General features: G+C 47.1%; 1 long non-coding RNA gene across 2 annotated transcripts in view; it reads right to left on the bottom strand.

Moving 5' to 3' along the window:
• Positions 1-25,102, bottom strand: part of LOC144167472 (uncharacterized) — a 121,901-nt gene that overhangs the window by 58,198 nt on the left and 38,601 nt on the right. Inside the window, exon 1 of one of the 2 annotated variants that reach the window (XR_013322006.1) lies at positions 5,154-5,237. The exons of the other annotated variant lie outside the window; for it this stretch is intronic. This is a non-coding gene — a long non-coding RNA (uncharacterized LOC144167472). Of the gene's footprint in view, positions 1-5,153; positions 5,238-25,102 lie in introns of those variants that run through there. 2 annotated transcript variants of the gene reach the window in all.

The raw sequence follows: 25,102 nt of genomic DNA, 5'->3' as shown, positions 1-25,102 counted from the left end.
TGGTGTAGCCGGTTGAGAATGACACCCATTCGCACTAAATTTTGGCAAGCTGTTCTGGAACTGCAAGTGGACTCGACCTATTTCGAGCATACCGCGATGGTGTCGACGCCTTGCAGGCGACAAAGACGACGAACGGTGCTTGCATCTGGTCGTGCTAGGTCAGGCCAAGGTGGTGAAATCAAAGCGTCCGGTGTTGGGCCAATCGAGAGCTCCGCAACGCTCGCATAAACGAGTGAGTGCGTACGTTTTTGCGGTGACGTAAAATTTTCACGTTAAAACGACTAGCGAGTAACGTCAGTGGTCGCCAGCTTTTATTTGCTTCGAATCAGTATTCATCTGACCGGTTATGTGCCGCTAACGCTTCATTCGTGCGCAAAGCAATTGATCGCTGCCCAGCGGTGAACCGAGCTACGCTGGCCGCGGTTAAGTTCCCTTGTAAGCATGCGCGCATCGGCTCTCTGAGAGTTACCAGTGCTATACTTCGAACGGGGCTATGTTGTTTGTGTTTCTACTTGACTACCGTTTGAATCCTCTGGTGTAGTCTGCAAACTTTTAATGGTTGGGTTTGAGCCGTAAAGGCTTCAGACGCTGCGCCCAAGAAGCCAGGGCATTTTGGGCAGATCTCGGGAGCACACCGGTGTGCTGTAACGTCCTTATGCTCATCATCTTGTAATGAATTTATACAGTTGAAAACTTGCCTCTGGCTCTTCATCTATAGGGTCTATCGCCTGCAAGAAGCTGGCTAGTCACAGTACCCCGACGCGGGCCGTCGTGGTATACGGCCGTTATGATGTTTTCAAAATTGCCAGCAGATGTTGGGGGAAGTGATTTTTGTTTTCTTTTTAAAGTGAAAGCTTTCTTACTGGTAGCGATGGCGTCCTGTCAAAAAAATGGCCGCGTATCTGCTCCTTTCGTTTCAAATGTCGACGAAAGACGATAGTTGACTGGCGCCCCTACCATGTATACGCTTCCCTCCTCTTTCGCGATCACCTGTCATGCCATTCCTCTCCCGTCTCGTTCCTCCCAAGATAACACGCTAGAGCTTTGCTCAAATCAATTTATATTTACGGCGTTCCACTGCTCAGAGTCTGGTGTCTCGATGCCAGCGCTGCCGAACGGCGGAGACGAGCGTGATTCGATGCACCTTACTACAATGTTTATAGAACCACTTTGCCCAGCTCCACGTGCATTCCATACGGAACGTTGAACCTGTCTAGTGGGACCTTTCGTTACTGTTGCCGTTTGATTTCGCAAATTTCCACCAGGAGGTATTGTGACGCGGCAAAAGCGGGCGACGATTTTCTACACTTGTAGTATTTCATTTGATATCACAAAAAACGAGCGTCCATGAATTTTTTAATAAAAGAACACTGCAAATATCACTTATGAATCGATTTTCTGCCTCACATTTGCGTAATGTTTTGTTTTTGTTCAACGATGTTGACAAGTATAAAGATTGCCACCGGACTTAGGCGTTTAGGTTCGGCTGTGGCTATATAAGACTATTGCGCAGATTCAGTTCCCACTTCCTTTCCTCCTTCTAATAACCACAGACGACAACTTTGGTCGAGTGGCTGAATCGAATCGCAGGCAGACAGACAGACCGTGTCTGTCCTAACTATGGAACTAGGGAACACAATGGAACACCGCATGTCACCCGCCGCGGTGGCTCAGTGGCTAAGGCGTTGTGCTGCTGAGCACGAGGTCGCGGGTTCGATTCCCGGCCGCGGCGGCCGCTTTTCTGATGCAGGCGAGAAGAAAAACGCCCGTGTGTTCGAGATTTCGGCGCAGGTTAAAGATTCCCAGGTGGTCAAAATTAATCCGGAGCCCTCCACTATATAGTATACGGCGCGAATCATCGCCTGTGTTGCGTCGGCGCGTTAAACCCTACAATCAATCAATCAATCAGACAGACAGACCAAACTTTCTGCGTTTAAGTAGGGCAAGAACACTGTCGTCTTTAAAAAACCAATGCATTTCCCCATACACCGGTTGGTCGACTGAAAAGCTCTGATAATATATCTGAACAGACGGCGCGTGCGTGAAACCGGGTTTCCATTGTGTCAAAACGTGTACTTGAAAGTAGAGAAAAAGGAACGGTTCTAGATAAGACAGTAAACGCATCGATCATGAAGGAGGAGTACAATAGTGTACCGTTATCTCGTAAAGCACGTGTCGGTATACATTTGGGCCGTTCGTAGATGCGTTTACTTAGTGCGCCAAAAATCGTCTCACGGGTTCGTTCTTCGTTGCGATTTGGGTTTCTGAAGATTTGACGATCGACCGGACGCACTTTCAGAGAAGGTTGGGCTCGCTTTTAGAGAAGTATTTGATTACTTTCGACGAAGTTCTAATGTGAGAAAGATATCAGGCTTATCTCAACTTTCTTCTGGAAGGGACGGTAAATGTTGTTTTTTTTTCACCACTGAACAGAACATAATTAATCATATTAAGCTCTCACGTATTGATACGGAATTATATTACATGTGATACTGTCCGGCGACACGACTACAGACAGTGACGCCAAAAAGACAGCTCCCTATGGAGTTTCATCTGCGAGGCTTCCATAGTGAGCCACGCTTAACCCCTTCCAACCTTCCCTTCCCCAACTACGCCTCACGCCATCCCATTTAATAAATTATTCTGCACTACTCTCTACAGACAGCGCGGAAGAGATGGTTTGCGTGCATCACATTCGGGTGTGATTGTCGTTGGTCAACATGCCATAGTGCAAAAGGTAATGTGTCTGCGTGGAGAGTTCAGGTGAAAAAAAGCTGCTAAATATCTCAGTGTGTGATTAATACGACACACACTCAAAAACATGATCTCAGGTGCTTTGCGGGAAAGTCAGGTCAAAAGGATCGCAAACAATAAAGTAAAATTTTGTTAAAAGAGGTTGTTCGATACCATCAAACAAACAATCTCGCACGCTGGGAAATACGATAAAAGATAAAGGGAGGAGTGGTTTATCGGAAGCCGCACATAAAAGAAAAAATACAAGGTGGAACTAACTTAGAGCCCTCCCCCAATTCCCCGGGAGGGGGGGGGATGTATAATAAAACGCAGATGTCTGCCTTACCCAGAGTAGGATTTCTGACGTGCGAATCATGCTCAATAAAATAAAATACGGAACCTTGATAAGCAGGACGTCGTTATTTTATTACACAGTATACTAGGGCCGTTTTACTAAGATAAAATATAAATTCATATTGAGAATCCGCATGCGCGCAAGCCATGTTAGTTCTAAAAAACAAACGTAGACTCCAACAAAACAATGACGGTACGGGCAAGAAAAATTCGACAAACTGTCGGCATTGCACAGACACGCCCGTACATTTTCTTTCATTTTTCTTTGCTCGACTGCACTACCGCGACGCGTGGGAAGTCTATGCACGAGTAGATAAACAGCGGCACACGCCTGTCGTGTCTCACCAGTGACGTATACAGATATCGCCCTCCGCTATCCGGTATACATCGCGGGTGAATCAGTGGCGAATCAGTTACAACCGGGCCGACAACACAATGCGCTCATCTCGTGTAGTCAGTCAGTTTACTCGCCACGGGGAGGGAAGCGGATGTGGGGGCCCACGCGCGGACACCTCGGCACGAGCCTACTCTCGTGACGTATGCTTCGTCGACGAGGCCTGGGTCGTTGCGAGAGCTCGTTCAACTGTCGGATTGCCGCGCGCCTGTCATTCCTCGTGGACACGTTCTCTTTGATGATGGCAATAAAATTTTCGCGATGTACGCCTTTTGATGACAACAAAAGAGGAGGCGTGAGGGAATAATACGGGCCAGCCGTGTTTTTTTTTTTTTTTTTTTATTCAGAATTGTTTCCGCGGGTGCTATCCGTGAGGGGGCAGAGATATAGGCGCAATGCCTGACAAAGCCTCTGCCCCCCTACATTTCAGCGTAGAAGGTAATGCAGAAAACGTATCCTCAAGCACGCAACAAAAGATACGCGGTACACAATGCTACAGCAAAGTTGTATATATCTACCCTCTGGCGGTGGGCGATGTCCGCGCGAATGTTCTGTAGGCCTTGATTTAATTTAAGTCTCTTGTAAAAACTGTCATACTTAAATTGGCAACGAATATTACTCTATCATTGCTCGGAGTTTCATTTAGTTGTCACAATTACTTCAAAGTGAACTTGTAAGCGGTTCAGATTTCCGGTCTGCTGTCTATAAACGGCCGTCTATACGGAGGCAGAACGATTACAGGCGGAAATCGGCTGTAACTCTAGTTTTATCGACACTGTGCCGATACAAGTTATACGATAATTAATTTAGAATTATTCACAAGGGCGTTGTGTGTATGTGTCTTTATTCTATGAATTTAGTAAGTCACCATACATATTTCAGTAGTTATCCACCAAGCCAGATTTGCTGGTCTGCTATCTTAACAGCGCAAAAAGGGCTCTAATTTTTTTTAAGAAGCAGCAAGATTCACGTGCACGCTCTTTTTATTTTTATTTTTGCCTGCATAAGAAATAGTCATTCACCAGCCTATCTATAGACACCGGACACGCCTATTAATTTTATATTTATTTAGCAAAGATACATAATGTGTACGTTCGCCAAACTATGTGCTTCGTATACGAAATAAGATACCATGGAACAACTTTTGAACAACATATCGGTGAATATAAAGCTAGTACCAATTAGCGTTTATTCCTATAATGAGCCACCTATGCGGGCCCGATGTTAAAGGGACCCTGCAGCACTTCCGATAAACGCGTTCACTCTTTCCTTCGCGTCTCGATGCATTGTGAAAGCTATAGTTATCGCCAGCACGTAGCGGCAGTGCGTGATTTGCTCGTCGCAGCAGATACCCATTCCGTTTCTGCTTTGCTTTTGTGGCTTTCTCTCTAAATTGGCTATCGAATGCGCTTATTGCTGCACTCAAGCAAAGCCAGTCAATAGTCGCTACACCACTCTTATGACGGAATTCCAGCGGTCGAAGAACGCCAAGACTGCGAAAGAGAGAAAAATCTTTTGAGCTGCTTTTCAGGTCACCTGATGGGCATATAGCAGTAATGTCTGGCTGAGGTACTTTGCGACCCTTTAATCTAAACACTGAATGCGTTGGTTGACTACGTTCTGCGAGCATTTAATATATTTTTTAAAAGGTTAAAAAAGTGTTGCAGGTTACCTTTAAGGCAAAGGCCCACTGGACACGATGTAGGGAACAGCCTCGCGTACTGAATTACTTCGTCACTTCCCTCGCACACATTCGAGTCATACGATTGCGCCCCTCGCAATACGATACGTGCAATAGCAGGAAGCGACGCCATCACGCGAGCGTTCCGGTCTTACACACGCCGTGGCCGTTACATGGGAAAAGGGCAAACGATACGCTTATCGGAGTTCACGCCGGTACAGGCTGCTAGTTTTTACGGATATGGCGGAATCTCGTCCATTCGGTCGGAAATATAAAGCAGAATATGTGCTTACCTAAGTACGTAGCTCACACACCCAGCCCTTGTACGCGGTTCACTTGTATAAAACGTACAAAACCGCACGCATACCAAAAATTGGAAACAGGTACCGACCCAAAAGCGGACAGAATCATCAGAACCACCAATGGGCAAAAAACAATTTTCAGAAACGTTCCACACAAATAGTCTAAACAAACTGTAAAGAGACAAAAATGCCGAACTCCCCAAAGCACCAAGTGAAAGCTAGCTGGAATTTTCATAACCACATAAAATTCAAGTCATAAGGCACCAAAACCTAGTATGGACCGTAAAGGCATGGGCACTCAAAGGCGGTAAAAGACGGGGAAGTTGCCTAAAAACTACAAAATTAAAGATGCAAACAGCTAACAGAAGCCGTTAACGTAAAGTGACAGAAACGAAGAAGATCAGGGGAGTTGAAAGGATGGCAACAAAAATACAAATGGACATCTATAAAGCAGGAAAACGACGGAAAAAGAAACATTTTTTTTTACAATAACACTAAAAGAAGTGCGTTGCTTGTTGAGGCTCGAGCTGGCTGATTCAGGACAAGGACCTATACGGACGAATTGCTGCAAAAGAAGAGTTTTCTGTGGAAAACGTACTATTGTCACCGGGCTTACGTATCTAAACTACAAAACGCATAGTAAGGGTACGCCAAATTATACATCCAGCCAGAAATGGAGAGAAGATCCACGGGCCTCGAACACTGAGTTTCACAGTAGGGAAGCGGTGGTTACATGGCCGTCACGACCGTCGTTTTTTTCAGTGCAAATCCAAAAAGAGAGTATCAGTCTCTTTATTTTAAACTGGTGAACAGCAATACCTACATTACTTATGCAGGCAAAATTGCGTTTGCCATCACCCCGGTTAAAAGAGAAAGCCTATACTTATCGTCACAATTACCATCACCTCCGCTCCGCTATCTGTATTCCGCAAAGGCACTGCCTGGGGGATAGGGAAGAGTATTATAAGACCAACTGCGTATGTTATCACGAAACATGATGCCTGTGCTTGACTGCACGCAAAGAAAGCCTATCAAGGCTGCATGTACGTAACGACGCACCACCATCATCAAACGTCTCCATCATGATGACTGCGCAAACCGTGGTATGATTCCCTTTGCGCACCTGCCCGGAGCAAAGCAACTTTGGGAACTGAAAACTTCGCGCCCCACCGCGAGGCACCCCATCGGCGTTGCAAACTGAGTGCAGCCGCATCGTCCGTGTGACGTCACCTTAAAAGCATCCATGTAATTTTAATCAAGGAACATCCCCCGTGGCCACAGGGTTCAAAGAGAGGGGTCAAAACAAGATATTCCCATGCACGCGTTTGGCATGAGCCTAAAGAATGATCACAAAGAAATCACAGTCACGCGGAACGAACATAAAAAAAGAACTGAAAAAAAAAAGAAGAAACAAAGGGAAAATTTTTAAGAAAGGTAATAATATCACATATGCAGTGATGTTTGGCCTCAGACATGCATAATGCTCTGTTTTTGCTCAACAAAGTTGAGAACATTGCCACCGGACTTTATGCTAAGACATGGCTGTGGCTATATAAACGTATCACTCAACCTGTGCATTAACTTTGGCCGACCGGCTGAATCGATGGAAGGACGGACAGACAGACAGACAGACAGACAGACAGACAGACAGACAGACAGACAGACAGACAGACAGACAGACAGACAGACAGAGCAAAATTTCCGCCTTGTAGTCGCCCAACAAAGACTACTATTGTCTAAAGGAGCAGCAAGAGCGTCGATGACACAGCCGCGTCGTCGACGCTCTCAACGGCGGGGCGGTGGCGTTGCGCGGGCGTCAGTCACGTGTCTGCGCCTTCCGGTGGCGCGGGCGCGTGGCACGATCCCTCGTTTGCCCAGATTAGCGAATCGCAAGCGCTGCACGCAGCGACCGGCAGCGTGGGGCGTGGAGGCACCGCTCTCGGATTTGGCACGCGTCGCCACTGCCGCATCACCCCTTTCGAGACTGCGAGCCTCCACGCTCGTGCGAAGAGTCCCTGCGTTGTCTCCGCTCGTTGTCTCCGCCTGCGTTGTCTCCGCCTGGGGCTTCAAATGTCTAAGAACGCCACGAAGCGCCGGGGATAAGCTGCCTTGAGGGACTAAAGATTTTGGACGAAGGAATTCGCATATGAAATTGTTCGTTGCAACCGGAACGAACCAGGAAAGGAGGCGCCCTTGCGATCAAGCCGAGAATGACTAGCGAAGTGCTGCTGATCGCGTAATTGAGAAGCGTTGTTAATTTTGAGTTTGCAATGGATATTTCATTTCAAATACTTTGGACCAACACTAAGAGAACTCTCCAGGCAAGGAGCGTCAAGTCTGGGTTTAAATCGAAAGTCATGCAAGCACTTTCAGCCATGCCAGCGTAAAAGATGACAAAGTGAAAGTGTGGAAAAGCGGTAAATTCCTTATTCGAACCAGTGTTGCACCTGCTGTTAAATGGGTGGAGAATCTTTTTTTCTGTCATTCAATCAAGCACAAGCCATGGCTCACTGCACTTGCATGGCGGCTTGCTGGCTGGTCGCCAAGCTACCTAATCCAATTTGTCGTGCAACAGCCGAGTCAACAGAAAGACAAAATAGTTGCCGTAATTGGTTCTGGGGTAAATAGCGTGAAGACATGTGTAGATTCTTGGCACACTGGTCTCATCATCGCGATCTGTAGACCCAGTCATGCTGAATATCATTGTAACTGTACAACGAGGGAGGGGGGAGGGGGGAGCATGGGAGGCATCTTGGGTGCAATGGGAAGTGTATCGGTCGTTTTTTGGGGAGGGGGAAATGCTCAACAAAAATTTAATAAATATTGCGGGGTTCTCCCGAATGCTGATTTCCGAGGCTCGAATCGCGGCCGCTGGATGTGAGCGCACATTTTCGGTCGGAATAAAGGCGCACATTTTAAAGCTTCGCGCGCAGTCACCACGTGGTGAAAGAAACGCGGAGCTTCGGTTCTTTGTCCAAAAGTCACTCCCCTTCAACAACCCGGAAGCAGATAATGCCATCGACCCTACACCAGTCACGGCATCAGCGCTGTTCGCACAACGTCCACCCTTCGTGCAATGTCGGGTTCCGATGTCCCATTAATCGCTCCTATAACAACCGGTGCGTGCAGCAGTCCACGTGCTTAAAGTTACACACGCTGGGAATTTCACTCTATCCGGGCGTCACCCCAGCCTCATAAAAATCGCGCTTGTGACGTCAACGTTGACCGAAACTGTCGCCTTCGGTTCGCACGTGCGTTCTGTGGAGGCTTAATGTACCTTGTATTACCTTGAGGGTCGACAGGCACCCTCAAGCAGTGTGTAACTCTGTTTCTGTCGATGTAACCCCAACGTTGTGCTAAAAATAACTAAAATTTATTTTATTTGATTTTGATTGATTATGAGGTTTTACGCGCCGACGCTACACTGGTGATGAGGCGCGCCGTAGTGGAGGGCCCCGGATCAATTTTGAACACCTGGGGATCTTTAGCGTGCGCCCAAATCTCGAACAGTCAGGCGTTTTTCCTTTTCGCCTCCATCAGTGTTTAGTTTGATTTGATTTGATCTTTCGAGAGCACCTAACACGATCATAAATGTAGGTGAAACTTTTGCAGAGGGTTTTAGAGGCTCCTCGTTACTTCTAAATGAGCACCGCAGCAATGAGGAAAGGCCGTGTCTAGAGTGCCGTCCGACGGTATTATAAGCACTCCACTATCTCGACGTTCACCGGCGTTTTGTAACAAAATTGCCGCGTCTGGCACTACCATGCTCTAGATACCTTAAAGCTAGGCAACCTAACCTAAACATAACATAACATGACCTAACGGACACAAAGAAATTACTTAAAACACCAAAAATAACCTAAGCCATAAAAATTATAGTTCAATTTAAAGATACCAAAAAATAACCGAAGCAAAAGCAGGTCTCGAACCACCGTCCTTGGGATCAAGAAGCTAAGACGTATCCTCTACACTGCAACGACAGACGGTCCAGCCTGCGATAGCATAATCTGAAGTATGCTAACGTTGTCGGACGGCACACTACCCATGCCTGCAGCGATCAGCTAGAGTGCCGTCGGACGGCACTCTAGACACTGCGATGAGGAAATTGATAACAACGCAGAGACGAGAGAGAGAGAGAGGGAGAGAGATAGAGATAGAGAGAGAGAGAGGGGGGGGGGGGAGAGGGAGAGAGGGAGAGAGAGAGAGAGAGAGACTAATAAGAACCACTAGTAGTGAGACTGGATCTAAGTGCGTCAGCTTATGTTGCAAAAATTATATTTTTCACACGCCACAATTACCTATCCGCCAGAAGAACAGTACAATGTTGCACACGATGATGCCATGAGTGCGCCATCAATAATTTGTGCGTTTCATGCTAGACATCAAGGGACGTTTACGCAGAATATCCCACATGGTTTGTGTAAATATAATCCCTTAACTCTGCAATTAACAGTGGTCTGGCGCGGGTTTTCTTGCAGGGAGACCCCTAGTCCGTCCTGCTGACTTAGAAACTGTTGCAACTAAGAGCTGCAACTGATCCTACTCTATACCCCCTTCCTCCCCCCCCCCCCCCAACTGCAACCTTCCCCTGATTGGCTTCGGCTTTCAAAAAAAAGCTCCAACTGCAGGGACACCTTTTGTTGTACTTCCCTAACACATAAAAACGTTGTGACGTCGACAAAACAGGCCGATGTCGCGGCTGCAATAAAATTTGATTGAGCCAGTCAACCTCGTATAGGCAACACGTGCGGGGAGTGCATGTTGTTTTGACGCAGCTGCGTCCGTTAGCCGAGAGTAAGGGCACATGCGACCTGCTTCAGCACGTGCTGCGCTGTAGGGCTGCCCATTCGTGGAGTTAAAAAAAAATGGCCGCGTACGTATCTGCTCGCTTCGCTGCTAATGTTAGCCGAAAGACGATGATCTTTTGCCGCCCTTGACACGTAAATGCCTCTGTTCTCTTCCCCGCCCACCTCTAACGCTCTTCCCCTCCCGTCTACGATAAACACGGTGGATGTTTGTTCAAGTCAGTTCAATTTTCCCGCGTTCGCACTCCTCGTGAACAGCCATGAGGATTGCGCGGAACGACGACACGAGGAGGAGACAACAGGACGAGCGCAACTAACAACTAATTTATTCAAGGGCTTACGCCCCCAAATATAAGACAATTTGGCGCATGCGCCGAACGTACACGTGCGAAATGCCAAGAATAAACATGTTCATCGTCAACTCTACAGGCAGGACTTTAACAATTCAGACTCGCTTTTATACAAAGCCAAAGATGTATACAAAGCCCGTCAACAAATCTTGCTGCACTCCTCGCGTGTTAGCCATGGAAACCTTTCGTTACTGTTGAACTTGGAATTCCCGCCTCGAGGTCTACGCTCGGGAGCTATCTTCTTTTTTTTTTTCGGGTCAAAACATTATTTAAATCCCGTATTTTTAATTAGCTATCGCAGAGCTGGAGCACACAACTATTGTTAGTTAAAATAACACAGCCAGTACAAGCTATGTATTTAAGTGCTGCGTCAAATATGGCTAATCATGGCAAAAGGGAAAAAATGGCAAATATGACATTTGACTCCGAAATATTGAAAATTATGAAGTACGGTACCAGATTTAAAGGATTGGAATTGGATTTGCTTACATACACAACTTATTCAGGAACTCGTTGAACTTTTGGTCGGGTGGCTGAATCGAGGCGCAGAAGACATACCTACCGCCGACCAAAATCTCCGGGTTTAAATAGCCCAAGAAAGACTATCCCTTTGAGAACCCACTTTTGATTTGGAGCGAAGCTGTTAGTACGACTAGATGCACTCGAAGGAAGCATCATGAGAATGTTTTTAATGCTCTGGAGACAAGAAACGATGCGCCGAGTTTAAATTTGGTGGAAACATGGGGAATACCAGGGGTGATTGGCCGTGAAAGCTTTACACGTGTGGGTTAATTCGACGCTTTGGGAAAGATGACTAAATTGACATTATAGCCCTTTCAGACTCCTTAAACGAACGGACATAATGTGCGCCTTATTCCTGAAATCCCCAAAATGTTGCAGACCATGCAAATTCGCGCGGAAATGTGGGGAACATTACGTTTTGATGTTCAGGCAAAATTTGGTGTCTGAATTAATTATGTTTAATTATAGCACGTTAATTGTTTGTCCGGCGTCGTCGAGTAACTGCGTATAGCAAAACGTCTCAATTTGCGGAACCTGACGGCCACTGTTCTGCGCTGTCTGCGTGGAGGTGCTTAGAGGAGTTGCGGTCATCTGAAATAAATCTGGAGGTCCTAATTCCTTGGTAACTGCCTCGCTAAAACATGGGTCGTGATTCTGCAAGGATGCACAAGTCTACTGTGATTTTATTCTGTGCGTGTGCATGGAATGTAAAAACTATAGCTTTTTACGGTCAAAACTCACATGCAGCTGTGGAAATGACCATTGAAAAGTAGCAGGCACATTATTATATAGTTGGTAACATCCAAACGAAGCCACCGAGAATATGAAGATTTCGTCAAGGACGCTGTCCTTTTGCGCGATGCAACACTACCAACAACAATGCAGCTGCAGCGGCGCAGCTTCGTACAGGAGTTCCATTTTTGTTTTTAGGGGCGAAGCTCCTTAAGTCATGGGTCTGTCCATCCCTTGTGTCTCGTGGTACGTGACCGCCGCATGCTTTCGGAGATGCCGCAAAGTGGGCCGCGTTGCACGCGCAAGAGCCGGCTGCAACCGGCAGCGCAAACTCGGCACCGGGAGGGCGAGCTTGTCTGTGTTCGCCAACGGAGGCGCGAGCGCACGTGCACTGCGAGGGGGAGATCACGCAAGAGGTCACGCCACGAACGCAGGCAGTCGTTCTCGGAGATCGAACGAGACGCAAGGACCTTTGCTCGTTTCCTCTCGTCTTGTTCGGGCACAAGTTCGCCCTAAATAAAAGTTCTTTCTTTACCGTTGTGTCTCATCCTACGTGACAAATTGTGGTGGAGGTGCGGGGTCTTTAACCAGGTCTGGGCCTGGGAGCATTGACTCCGAAAATAAAAGTTGATTTGTACAATGTACGCACACAGTCTTACGTCTTTCTTAATGATGTAATGGGCGAACTTTCACGGGAGAGTTACGGTTACCGATGATCTCCCCCTCTCGAGCTTCGCCCCACTTATCATCATTCATTCCGTGGATATGGCGTGATTTTTGTTTTCTCCCAAGGGCAAGGCCCATTGCTCGCCACAACTCCCGTCACGTAGAGTCGGGATCAATTTGAAGGCGATCCCGAGTGGTCCTCGGGTGGCAAAAAACAAGCAGCAACGCAATGTTACGTATTGTATCAGGGTTGTATCACGCAAGAGACAGGGAGGGGAAGAAGAAACTTGTACCTGTATGTGCAAAGTTCTGAAGATGGCCGCTGTACAGGTTGAAAGGCCCGCTGAGCGATGCTCCTGCGATCACCTTCAAATTGATCCTGACTGTACATGTAGCGGTGGAGCATAAACTTCGTCGCGCCCAAGCCGGTCACACCTATCGTCGCCCCGTATCGCGTTCACCCAAGTCGGCATTCCTCTCGCCATCAGACCGATTTCAGCCGCGATGAACGCGGCTTAGCCGGAACATGCGGTACCCACTGCGTTATTCATGCTACGCCGCGGTTCAACGGCGTTCCTTGGTTCGTAGCCGCCTTTTCCCTTTACTGTGCATCTATCCCGCCTCCTCTTGCGAGTGCGTTGCGCTAATAACTGGAAGCAATTGCGTCATACTATTACGGCCAACGCGAGGTCCCTCATACTTCGGGTAGCGGCGCTAGATTTTCCCGATACGGTTCCCGCTACACGCGGTTATGTAAGCCCTGCCAAGGGCACTGCTTTAATGCGCTTGACTAAAGACGCTGCACTAGCCATCCTGTAAACAAACAGGGTTTGAACTTGACAAACAGGACTTGACAAACAGGGAGCGAACGACATCCTTATCGTTTCATCTTACACAAAGTTGACCTCAGAAAATGTGCGCTTTCTGTCAACAGAAGGGACGTTTAGCCCAGGCTCCTAAGCAAAGGCCTTTTTATATGGAGAAGGAACAGTCTCGTAGCGACAGTTCAATAACATCGGATGAAGGTTAACGTACGGTTCGCTAACGAGACACCCCAACGAGCGGCCAGCAGTGAAGTGGCACGTACGATGTATTCTTGCGACGAACGAACGCGTCGAGGATCGAAAAGGTATTGGTCCTTCTTTCACGTGATCGTATAGAAGGCCAGCTACGTTACTTATCTGTTGTCGTCGTCGTTGTCGTCGTTGTCGTTGTTTTTGTTGTCGTTGTCATTGTTATTGTTGTTGTTGACGTTGTTGTGGCTGTCGTTGTCGTTGTTCTTTTTGTTGTCGTTGTCGTTGTTGTTTTTGAAGCTGTTTTTGTTGATGTTGTTGTTTTTGTTGTTGTTAACCAGCGTTTATTGGAGCGCAAGATGCCGTTGTGAATGGCCTTCCGAGCCCGAGAAACTCCAAACCATAAACAAGCCCTTCTTGCGCGACACACATGGCTTATTTGTGTATCTGGCATATCTGGCGGGCACCCGATTACCTCGCATCTCTTCTGCTCCAGGGAGGGGAAAATGACTATTTTTGTTTAGAAGCAAAATACAAGGTATGCCGAAATAAGGACGCCTCCCAAGGGGCTGACGTCCTAACTACAGCAGCTCGATTCAAATCAACTAAGTTTATTCGTCATCACCATCATCATCATCACCAAAATCATCATCATCATGCCGTCGCTCACTGGCGCACCGAGCACGTTGAGCTCGTGCTTCCAACAGCGACGTTGAAATGTGTCCCAGGAGTTCAGGGTCCCTGCTCCCTCCGAAGGAATCGGAAGGAATATTGCCAATGATTACGTGCGACGGCTGTCAATTCGCACGCACGCAAACGGATTAGCCCTCCATCCGTTTCTCATTAGAGAGTTTTAGCATACCGTATGTTCCGTGTCTTCCCTAAGTGTCGCGTTGACCAGGACCCAACTGGGCACTTGCGCAATCGTCGCGGTAGGGTGGATTACTTTCGCGGGCCGGCCCTCGCCATGCCCGCTCATTCGTTACGGTGGGGTGTGTCCTCATCGCCGTGACCGCGCGCGCAGGCGCAGTCGGGTCCCGGTACTGACTGTACGCACAGATGGAACACACGGTATGCTAAAACTCTCTACTATGAACAGGAAACGGATAACTCACTTCGCGATCCCTTTGGATGAGGTAATTGATGTTCCTGTACTTCTATGAGGATGGAAATACTACTCCTCAATGGGGCGCAAAGCCCTGCGAATCCGCTCGCCAGTCATCATTAAATGTCCCTCATGGGACGAAGCGAAATCGATACACACCAGGGGCAGGACTCGCCACTGCCCCCTTAAAACAGTAGCAAGGTCGTGATCGCAGTCGTTATTTGAGTCCTGCGGTAGCTAGCTCCTCCTATCGCGGTGTAAATGAAGTACGTATCGCTGGGAATCAGGCAAGTATCATATTCAACGATAAAACTCTCTTCGCATCAACTTGAGGGTGCTTGAAGGCTGACTGCTGCGATATTTATCTCGATATGGATAAAGTCGTGCAGCCGCTGCTTATCGCTTCAAAGACGTCCGAAATTCGGGGTATATTTATTCTCCAGGGTGTGGCAAGACAATCTCAGGGAAGCATCGTATTCTGGCAAAATGAACGTATTCTGGCAAAATGAACCTAAAAATAAAGTTCGAGACTATCTGTGCCAGCATCAACTTTACTGGTCGGGCATTTTTTTGTTTTACCTCATCGACGAAGCGTCGCTTTCATAATCGATAACAAGATAAGAGCGCACCTTCTGCCGTCATTCCGCTCAGAGCGTTGGAATGTTGCAATCCTCTCCGCAATGTCTGTTGGAAGGTTCAGCTCACTCTTTAAAAAGCGATAGTAATGTTAACGGGAAGTTTTCTGTTCCTTCAGTTTTTGTTTACATTAGGAGCCGAACAACACTTCTAAGGTGGCTTTGCTTCTACACAATCCAAGCATAGTTGAAAAATGCTAACAATACTCTTTCTTTATGTTTACTCCTCTTTTCAGCAGGTGCTCACCCAAAACAGAAAGCCGAAAAGGCTTCAGTGCGATCTCGTCAATCTTCGTACGACCATACCGCTATCTGATATACGTGGCTAGCATTTTCAAGGGGCGTTATGGGTTAATGGATGAGGCTGTATCCACGTATGCATGCAAGTCGAAATGAACAAGGACGTGAATCGAATCTTTCAAAGAGTCGAGCTAACGAAGGGGTCAGGAGACTCATTATCACACGCGGAATACATCGTGCGGGTATTTTTTTCGCACGAAAAAAAAATAGCCCTGAACATAATCATTATGCAACACTTGTCGTTTATGTAAGAACTCGAGAGCGGAAAACTTAAGGCACTGAAAGAAATCCGTTGTAATTTCATTTGCGGCCGGCTCAGGGTGGGTAGTTAAACTGACGGGATATTCCACGAGCAGGCTCTCTAAATGGTGCAGTGATGTTACACCGCTTCGCGAACGCGTTTTTATGCCGTCTCAATGTAAGTGCGCCGTCTGTGAAATCGGAGAGATGGTGTCTAAAGCCGCCGATCTCGCCTTGGGAGAATTAGACCCATAAGCATTTACTTAGTGGCACAAGGGTGAACGCCTGCGGCTGGTCACGCACGCGCCGATATCTCCAGCGCGGGAGCCTGAGAAGAGAACGCTGCTACTTTCGGCATCCTGTATTTTACCGTTTATAGCTCGCTTGACGCGGGTATGCACCGGTCTGACATTAAGCCTAACGTCACACTTCCAGGTCTAACGTCGACAACCAGTAACCGCAGTTCGACGTACAATAAGTATGACGTGCCTGGCACACTTCGTTGGATGTGACTTGAAGGTTAACTAATGTTAGGCTTAAAAGTATTAAGTTAGGCCTAAAATTGTGTTTTTAGGTCTAACGTCGTCAATGGGTGCACATTAGAAATATGACTCATTGTACTCTACGTACTTCAAGCTCGGGGTATCCGACGGCGTTGTGAGCTTTCATATCTTGACGCTTTAGGCCTTAGGTCCAGTGCTCCGGCATACCTGACAGCCGCTGATACTATTCTAGCAACGTTATACGTATACGGCCGAACAAATCGCCTTATCCATCGCCATGACGGAAACCCGGTTTAAGCAAATCTACACGGACTCCCGCTCGGCGGCAAGCGCCTTCCTCAAAGGAACTATTGCCAAAGAGGCAGCCAGAATTCTACAGGGAAGAAAACAAGAGACGTTCCATAACATCACATGGTTCCCGGCCCACATGTACCACGGAGTCCACGACACCCTCCCCAACGCCAACGAGTTCGCTCACGATCGCGCGCGAGAAGCCGTCAGCCGCGGCGATCGAACAGGCCGAGCTCCCGAGGCCCCCAGAGAGTTCCGAGACACGTTACTCACGTTCAACGAAGTAGTCACACACTACCAACTTACGCGAAGAACACTCCCGCTGGCCCACCCTGCTCTCACACACCCACAGTCAGCAGCATTTAGAATGCTTCAGACCTGTTCCTTCCCAACCAGGAGCCGGTTTAGCTTATTTCACCCGGACATTGACCCTCACTGTCCTCTCTGCGACGCAGCTTACTGTAACTTAGACCATATGCTATGGCTGTGCCCGGCGTTACAAGAGGACGCCGAAGTCATCACAGAGGAGGAATGGACGCTCCATGGCGCTCCACAGCGAAGACTACTACACACAACTCCGGGCTGTCCAGAAGGCCTGCGTTAGGGCGGAGGTCCTAAACCTCCCGCCACCCGCGCAGGTGCGGCCCGCGTCTTCTCTGGACGGTTGTCTGGGCCGCTAGGTTAGACCTTCCGGACCTAATAAAGTTCAATGTCTGTCTGTCTGACCCTCACATACGCTGCTGAGGGAGGCATGCCAAAAACTTCAAAAAAGCCAATCACTCACATTGCAAGAACTCTGAGCGTCAGCCAGAAGAAATCTGTGCCCGTACTCCGAATCTTACATTCCAACTCTCAAGCACTTACAACTGGTCCGAACTAACCTCTTCTAGTATGTTATAGGCTGAAGAGGACACTTCCGGCGTGTTTGTTACCATTGCTTTCGGCAATCATACTCAGCGTTGACCCAACGACTAAGCTTGATGTATAGAGTTTCTGGAGCAATCTTTGCAGGTGTTTTCCTAATTCCGTGAACAAGGCGATGTCCTCCCCAAATTTCAAGCGGCTCGGATATTTTCATTTACTCGCATCCCTTCTCTAGCCAAGCTTCCTAAATATCTCCTATGGATGTGCCGTTAAATAATTCGGTTAAAATGGTGCCCCCTTGACTGACGACCTAGACAGGCAGCTTTCCACTGCCCCTACATAACTCGTATGTGGTCTCTGAGAGTTCACGCACATTATGTGGAAATTACAAAGAAAACCACGGAACAAGACCCCCATACCTCCTATAGATATGAAACATCTAGAGCACTGTGAAACCCTGCTGTGCAGCTCCGATGCCCTAACGCAGCTACGCCTTGTCCAGATGGCCGAAGAAGACGCCAGGGACCAAGATCTCCCGGCTGAATAACGCGGCATGGAGAGCCCAAGCCCTCTACTTCTGGGCAAAGTTCTCCCTCCCTCCCTCCCTCCCTCCCCTCCCCTCCCCTCCCCTCCCCCCCCCCTCTCTCTCTCTCTCTCTCTCTCTCTCTCTCTCTCTCTCTCTCTCTCTCTCTCTCTCTCTCTCTCTCTCTCTCCCACCTCTCTCTCTGAGAGCTGTATACGTACGGCCATGGACACATTAAACGCTATAACGAAAATATGAACCAAAGCGCACTAACACGGCAATTTCTTTCATGCAAATCATACTGAAGCTTGGCGAAATTAGTGACAAACGTGAGAAATGTGGCTTCCCAAATATACCAATAGCGCACCATTATAGGGCTTCAAAGAAGAGTCACTTTTTTTTCATTTTTGTGTGATCTGGTTCATATTTTTGCGTTCGCATTTCGTTTGTTCATGACTGTACGTAGGGGTGTTCGTTTACGGGTAAAACCCGATTTTACTCAAATTTTACACCCCGAACGTGTTTCAGAAAAATCGGGTTAAACCCGCTTTCTCCCCGAACGGACTTTCTCAAAGTAGCGATCTGCGCAATCGGGCACTAACGGTTCGCCGTTCTTCACCAGTACTTGCTGGAAGCAAGCCACACAAACACAGTTTTCGAACTATACTCGGGAGCAAGTTAAGAACAGCAATAGCTCGTGTACGGTTTCACTCCGCCTAAGCGACGGACCCGGATGTCAACGGGCGCGTGCGTTTTAAAAGGAGACTGCTATGAATGCGTGGTATCGTCTGCCGTTCCTCGCGTAGTTTGTTTGTCGTCGCTGCAGAGGTTTATAAGCATTATAAATCCAAAAAATAACTAAACGGCTCTTGCGGCGTTCAAAATATTCCCAGTAACGCACTACTTGCGGGGCGCGGAGTAACATCCGGCTACGGTGACGAGGCACAGTGGCAACTTCAAGGCTGTCGAGGCTGTCGAGGGGACGAAAAGAAGATTAGAATGCTGGTGGACGAAAAGCAGAGAGGGGAATATTGCCTAGGACAGTTACCACCTGCAACAGGGAAAAGAAAGTATTTCGGGCCTAATAAGCTTTAGTGCCTGCCCTAAGCAGCGCTATAGTATTAAACCAAGAGTGTAAAATATGGTTATATTAGTCCTTTTTGGTAAGATGACATGACATCACCCCGCTTCAAAGGGGAAACCAATAGGAATCATCATCATCATCATCAACGTTGCCGTTCTTAAGTTGTAACCGGGTGTAGTAGAGTGCTAGTATGACTCTACCGCTCGCTACTGCAGGCTGGCAAATGCGGCACTGGCATTGTTGTGCCTAGCTAATGGAACCTATGCCGGCCGATGTACGTTCAACGATCGAACAGGTTTCGAATGGGGGCCGACATGCGGTGCACGAATATGATAATGTATGTAAACAAGAATGTGTAAAACATCTATGACAAGCTTTTCGTGAACAAAATGTTCCATTTTTTTAAAGGCATTAATGCTCTTTACTGTCATCATTAATGATTCATTTCCAAACAAAAGGCAAATTCCGGATAGTATTTGCTAGAAAACCTTGATGCATCACCGCCCCCCCCTCCTCCCCTATTACCAACTTCACACTAACACCAATTTTAACGCGCTGGAGTTGCGAAGCTCGCTATACCGTCTGATAAAAGAAACTGACGGTATTATGCACTATACATTAGTATATTTAACCTTAACAAAAACAAATTTCGGAAAGGTTCTACAAAAAAAAAAACGATTTGTCCCCGATTATTAGTTTAAAAAATAGCACCCGATTTTTTCCTTCCCGATTTTAAAATATATACTAAATCCCGAAAACGAACAGCCCTAACTGTACGTGTCTTCTATCCTTTGTTCTCGAAAATGTTTTATCACGACAGGGGTTTCTACTGATTGAAAGGCTTTTTCAGAATCTAAAGATCAAACATGAAAGGTTAATTACCGTGTGAAGCCGTCTATTACCAGGTTGGTGGTATGAATGCGATCCACAGCTGAGAAGCGTTTCCTAAATCCAGACAATTCTTTTGGTTGTTCAAAATCCAGGCTGTCGCTTAGGCGGTTCATCAAACAACTAGTATACTAGAGAGCAGGCTGCTGGGTCTGCTGTTTTTACGCGCTTTTGCATCACCTTTCATATGAATTAGAAATAGTGTTACGTGGCTGCAGGACACTGAAAATGAACCATGGAAGGTGCGAGCGATGTATTTACACTATGCACACGATATCGGCCATGAGGGAGACCGCGAAGCTGGCCCGTCTTATTCTTCTTCTTCGGTGATACGCCGCACAGCTTTCTTCTTTTTCTTCCTGTGAATGTTTTTTTTTTTTTTGGGGGGGGGGGGAGAGGATAATAGTACATTGAATGTCCGAAGAAATGTGAGAATACTATTTCTGGCTTTGATCCCAGTACATTATCACCATCCCTAAAGACCCGCGGTAAGTTCCGTCGTTCCGTGCTGCTTTGCCTCCCTTCATTTCTTTGGGCGCCTTTTCCACCTCGTCATTTGTTACTGCCGGAACTCACAAACAAAGCTATACGATTATAGAGTTCAGTACTGTTTTCCCTGCTTGAAGTTACTATAATAAAAATGGACATAGAATATATGGTGTGTATATGGTGCTTTCCTGGCCTTAACCTGACCCAAAAACGGCTACTGGCCATTCCGCGCGTGCCCCATGCTGAGGTTGTAAGTGCCTGCTGTCACTTCTGTGCATTGTTCGGGTGACCTTCGAGGTCTTGAGAGTTCATCGTCCCGAGCGGCATCCGGGCGGAAAGCGAGCAGCGACATCAGTGGCACGCGTAAGGCAGCCGCTTGATCGACGCCTGTGTTGACAGCGTACGAGGCAGCACACAAGTTCAGGAATACGGCGCACGAGCCACCAAAACTGTGCGGCGTAATTTTTGACGTCGGACTGTTGTCGGCTGAAACGTTGAGTTTAATCCTTGTTATGCCTTTCACAGCCCCGTCCTTCTTGCTCAGCGGTGTAGAGCAACTAATGTATTTACAAGGGGCTCTTCTTCATATTACACGCCCCCCACTCGAACACACACAAGCACGCACGCACGCACACACACGCACACGCACACGCACGCACACACACCCGCACACGCACATGCACACGCACACATTTATATTGAAAGTAAATCAGATTTATAGATTGAAAGTTCCCGCGTTATTTTCTGATTATAGCTTGCATGGTGAAATTGCGGTCACTGAACTGCAAGTATCGACCAAGGTGAAAAAGCTCCAAGGCAGCTTGAGGGTTCCTTGATCCCAGTGAGCAAAAACAAGAGGCCGCCGTCGCTTAAATATGTAAAATGTGTCGAAGTGACGTAGGGTGGATGGTAGGCCCATTGCAATCTGCAGAGTAACTACGGCTCGCGGTTTCAGACGATGTTCGTACAAGTTATTACACTATGAGCTACGACGACAGGCTCTTCTCTTTCGTCAAGCCCGAGGATAGGGGCAAATTGTCCCAGCCATGCTATCATTACGCCTGTGAGCGCGTTCGGCGACTACGTTAGTCGTATGATTGCCCGTCGCTACGTTTGTGCTCTTTCAATCATCTTGAGTGCATAAACGTGACTACATGGTCGGCGACCCCAGTTTCATTTTGCAGTTGTAGGTTGTCTAACCGGAACTTTCCACTTGCCTGTATTTTCTGATAGCTCGGAGACATGTTGGCCTTCATGCGCTCGTGAAAAATAAAAGTGAATTGGAATAAATGATTTGTTGGGAACCTCACAGGGAACAGAGATAGCTTTAGCCGGATGATGGTTCTGGAAACAAAACGTTTTGGGAAGAAGATAGCCGAGAATTTACACAAATGAACGAAATGCATACATTGTAATCCTGCATGGTAATAAAAACAAAAAAAACCGTGCGAATTGTGGATGGTTATTGCTTTACCAAAAACCTCCTGCAATACAAAAAGATTTCAACGTTGTTTTTAAGTTTCTTTTCTGTTTTACAGGAAACTGTTTTTCGGGTACATTATTGAGTATTATGGGAACATGACAGCTATTCTAGCAAAGCCGACCTAGGGAAAGAGTGAGGTTACACAAAACGCACGCCTTTCCAAAGTGGTTGCGGAATTTTTTCACAATATTTTATTCCATAAACTCTAGTTGATGGGCTTTCGAAAACCATTTTACAATCTTATTAGTGACTACCTCTGCGGACGAACACAAGTTGTTTTATTGCTCAAGGAAGCCAATTTGTTTCAAATGCCAGGTTTTTTTTCTGTAAAGCATAATTTAACATGCTGCGGCGTCTGACACGGAGACAAATTACGGCCAGTCTGTCTCATTTAATTGCTTAAATCCAGTCCAATGCAAGAGAGGGCGCCACTGCCTCAGCAAGCGCGCGATTGTTCCTCCTACCGGCGCTTCCCTGGCGCCCGATCAGCCCTCACCGTGTGGCCATAGAGAGACTTACAATCTTTGAATACTCTTAACCACTGCATGCTTCACCCCTCCCCAGGTTTTACGTTAATATAGATTGCCCGGAATTTTTTTCATGAGCGAAACCTTCCGAGTGTTCACATAAATTTTAACAAGTAATAATAAGTTCTGTAAAGCACACGCCACTCCCCAATATACCGTGAGTTTAATCCGATAGTCTGAGTTATTATCGACACAGCAGACTCCCGTTATAGCGAACTCGGTTAAGAATATTAACTGAATGTTGACACGCATGAGCTCTTTTGCTGTCCGTAGCCTGAGCAGTGAAGAATACTATCTTCTTAATTAATGGGAGTCTATGATGGTACGGACATTCTTCTGAGAATTTTTTACTTCATCTTAGCGGGAGCCCAGTGTGTGTACACAGTTGTTCTCGTTTAATGGCAGCTCGCAATGGAATTATACTGTTGTACCGTCCCTGTTGGAGCTCTCTTACCGCTTCGCGAACCAAACTACAATGCATATTTGGAATGACGAGTGGTGTGTACTGCTGCACCCGCGTGGTACGTTTCATTCTGGGGCTACCTTTCAACGCGATTCCAGCGAATTACGAGGTGATTATTGCAAACATTGTCTAATCGTCTTACCGGATTTGAGCCTTCAATGCGTAGTCAAAATCTTCACTTTTTTTCGAGCGATTTTCGCAAGTTTATTCATGAGTGAAATTATTTCTAAAGAACCTTTTTCCTCGCACGACACTCCACGCCGTTTCTCCTAAGGTCAGATATGACGACACAATAATAAGACAGCGCCGGGTCAAATTTATATCAGTGCTTGCATCTCTAACTTGTAAAACAACTTGTGTGTGAACAAATAAATCGATATTAACCACGCAACGGAATCCGAATCAAATTCTAGGGCTTAGCATGAAAATACCTCGCAAACCAGCGTAAAATACTGGTTTCGTCGGTACCCCCGCGGTGGCTCAGTGGCTAAGGCGTTGTGCTGCTGAGCACGAGGACGCGGGTTCGATTCCCATCTGCGGCGGCCGCTTTTCTGATGGAGGCGAAAAGCGAAAACGCCGGTGTGTACTAGATTTCGGCGCACGTTAAAGATCCCCGGGTGGTCAAAAATAATCCGGGGCCCTCCACTACGGCGCGCCTCATCGCCTGCGTTGCGCCGGAGCGTTAAACCCTACAATCAAGATAGTTTTGTTGCTGCTGTGGGGCGCCTATGGCGCGCAGTGTTTGCGCTCCTGCCTCCAGATACTCTAAAAACTTCGACTTCGACATTTGTGGGTTTAATGCACCGAAGGGGAGGGCTTTGGATTAATTTTGACCACCTGGAGATTTCACGCTCTCCGAAATCTCGACACACTGGCTTTTTCGTTATTTCCGTCTATCTGACAAGCAGCCACTGTGGCTGGGGTCGAACCTGGGTCCTTCAAGTCAGAAACACAACGCTATAACCCGTAATCCACCGCGGCGGGACTGCTACAGATAAACTAAAGCTCAAAACTGGCGCTAAGCACTCGAATAAGGGTTGATATGGTTTCAACTGCACAACACAGCTACAAATACGACTTCGACTAATTCACTTTAGTGTTTCCTCCATACCGGAGCGCCATAGAAAGGAAATGTAGTTCGCAAGCACCGCGTGGCTCTACGTAACCTAATGCACAGGCGAAAAAAAGTACCGTGCATGAACCAGATCGAGTCTTAAAAGGAAGACGCGATACTGTAGGCTATATACTTCCCGACCCCATCAAGAACGTCCGAACAAACCCATACCTATGTTCCATAGGCGGCACAGCAGTTGTTTGCTGCTTTGCGCAGAAAATAAAGGCTCGCCGTGTGATCTCGACTAATGAAAGCCGGCGTGGCAGTCGTACCCGTTGAATGCCACTGTGCGGAAGTAGCTTAAATGAGGCCGGCATAAGGCAGGAGGCCGATAATACGTGGCCGCACGATACCGCTAAGCGCAGCCTTGACTGCAGGCCGGATGCAAGCGGACGATGACCGCGAAACTGCGGCAGAAAGATTGTATATATATATATATATATATATATATATATATATATATATATATATATATATATATATATATATATATATATATATATATATATATATATATATATATATATATATATATATATATATATATATATATATATATATATATATATACAGAAAGAAATGCCGGCAGTCTACAACGCCAAAGAAGGCATAGGGGAGTGGTTAGACTATTTTTTTACCGTTAGTGACGTTACATTATTATTAATTTTTATTAATTACGTGAGAAAGAAAGAAAGAAAAACACGCGCCCAGAGTGGGGACCGAACCCACGCCTTTCGATTAGATCTCGAATGCCTTACCAATTCGGCTATCTAGGCGACTGTGTTCTGCTTCACTTTCTGGGGCATTTATATTTACTACAACTGTATCTGACGCTTGAGGGTGGTAGCCAGCGCCACTCATACTACACGGGGAGAAGGGGACCTTCTTTTTCAACCCCCGGGGCGTGACGCGAACGTCTACAGCCTGTCATGAGCGGTCAACTGGCGGGAAACCCTCTTATGCTACCTTGGCATCAAGGCTGCCAGAACCGAGGCCCTCGCTAAGCTTTCGCACGATAATAGTGTTTGGAAATGAGGGGCT

This window comes from Haemaphysalis longicornis, unplaced genomic scaffold, assembly GCF_048455015.1.
Source record: "Haemaphysalis longicornis isolate Haplotype H1 unplaced genomic scaffold, Haemaphysalis longicornis Haplotype H1 scaffold_2, whole genome shotgun sequence".
Classification (NCBI taxonomy): Eukaryota; Metazoa; Arthropoda; class Arachnida; order Ixodida; family Ixodidae; genus Haemaphysalis; species Haemaphysalis longicornis.
This window is presented reverse-complemented; position numbering and strand designations above follow the sequence as displayed.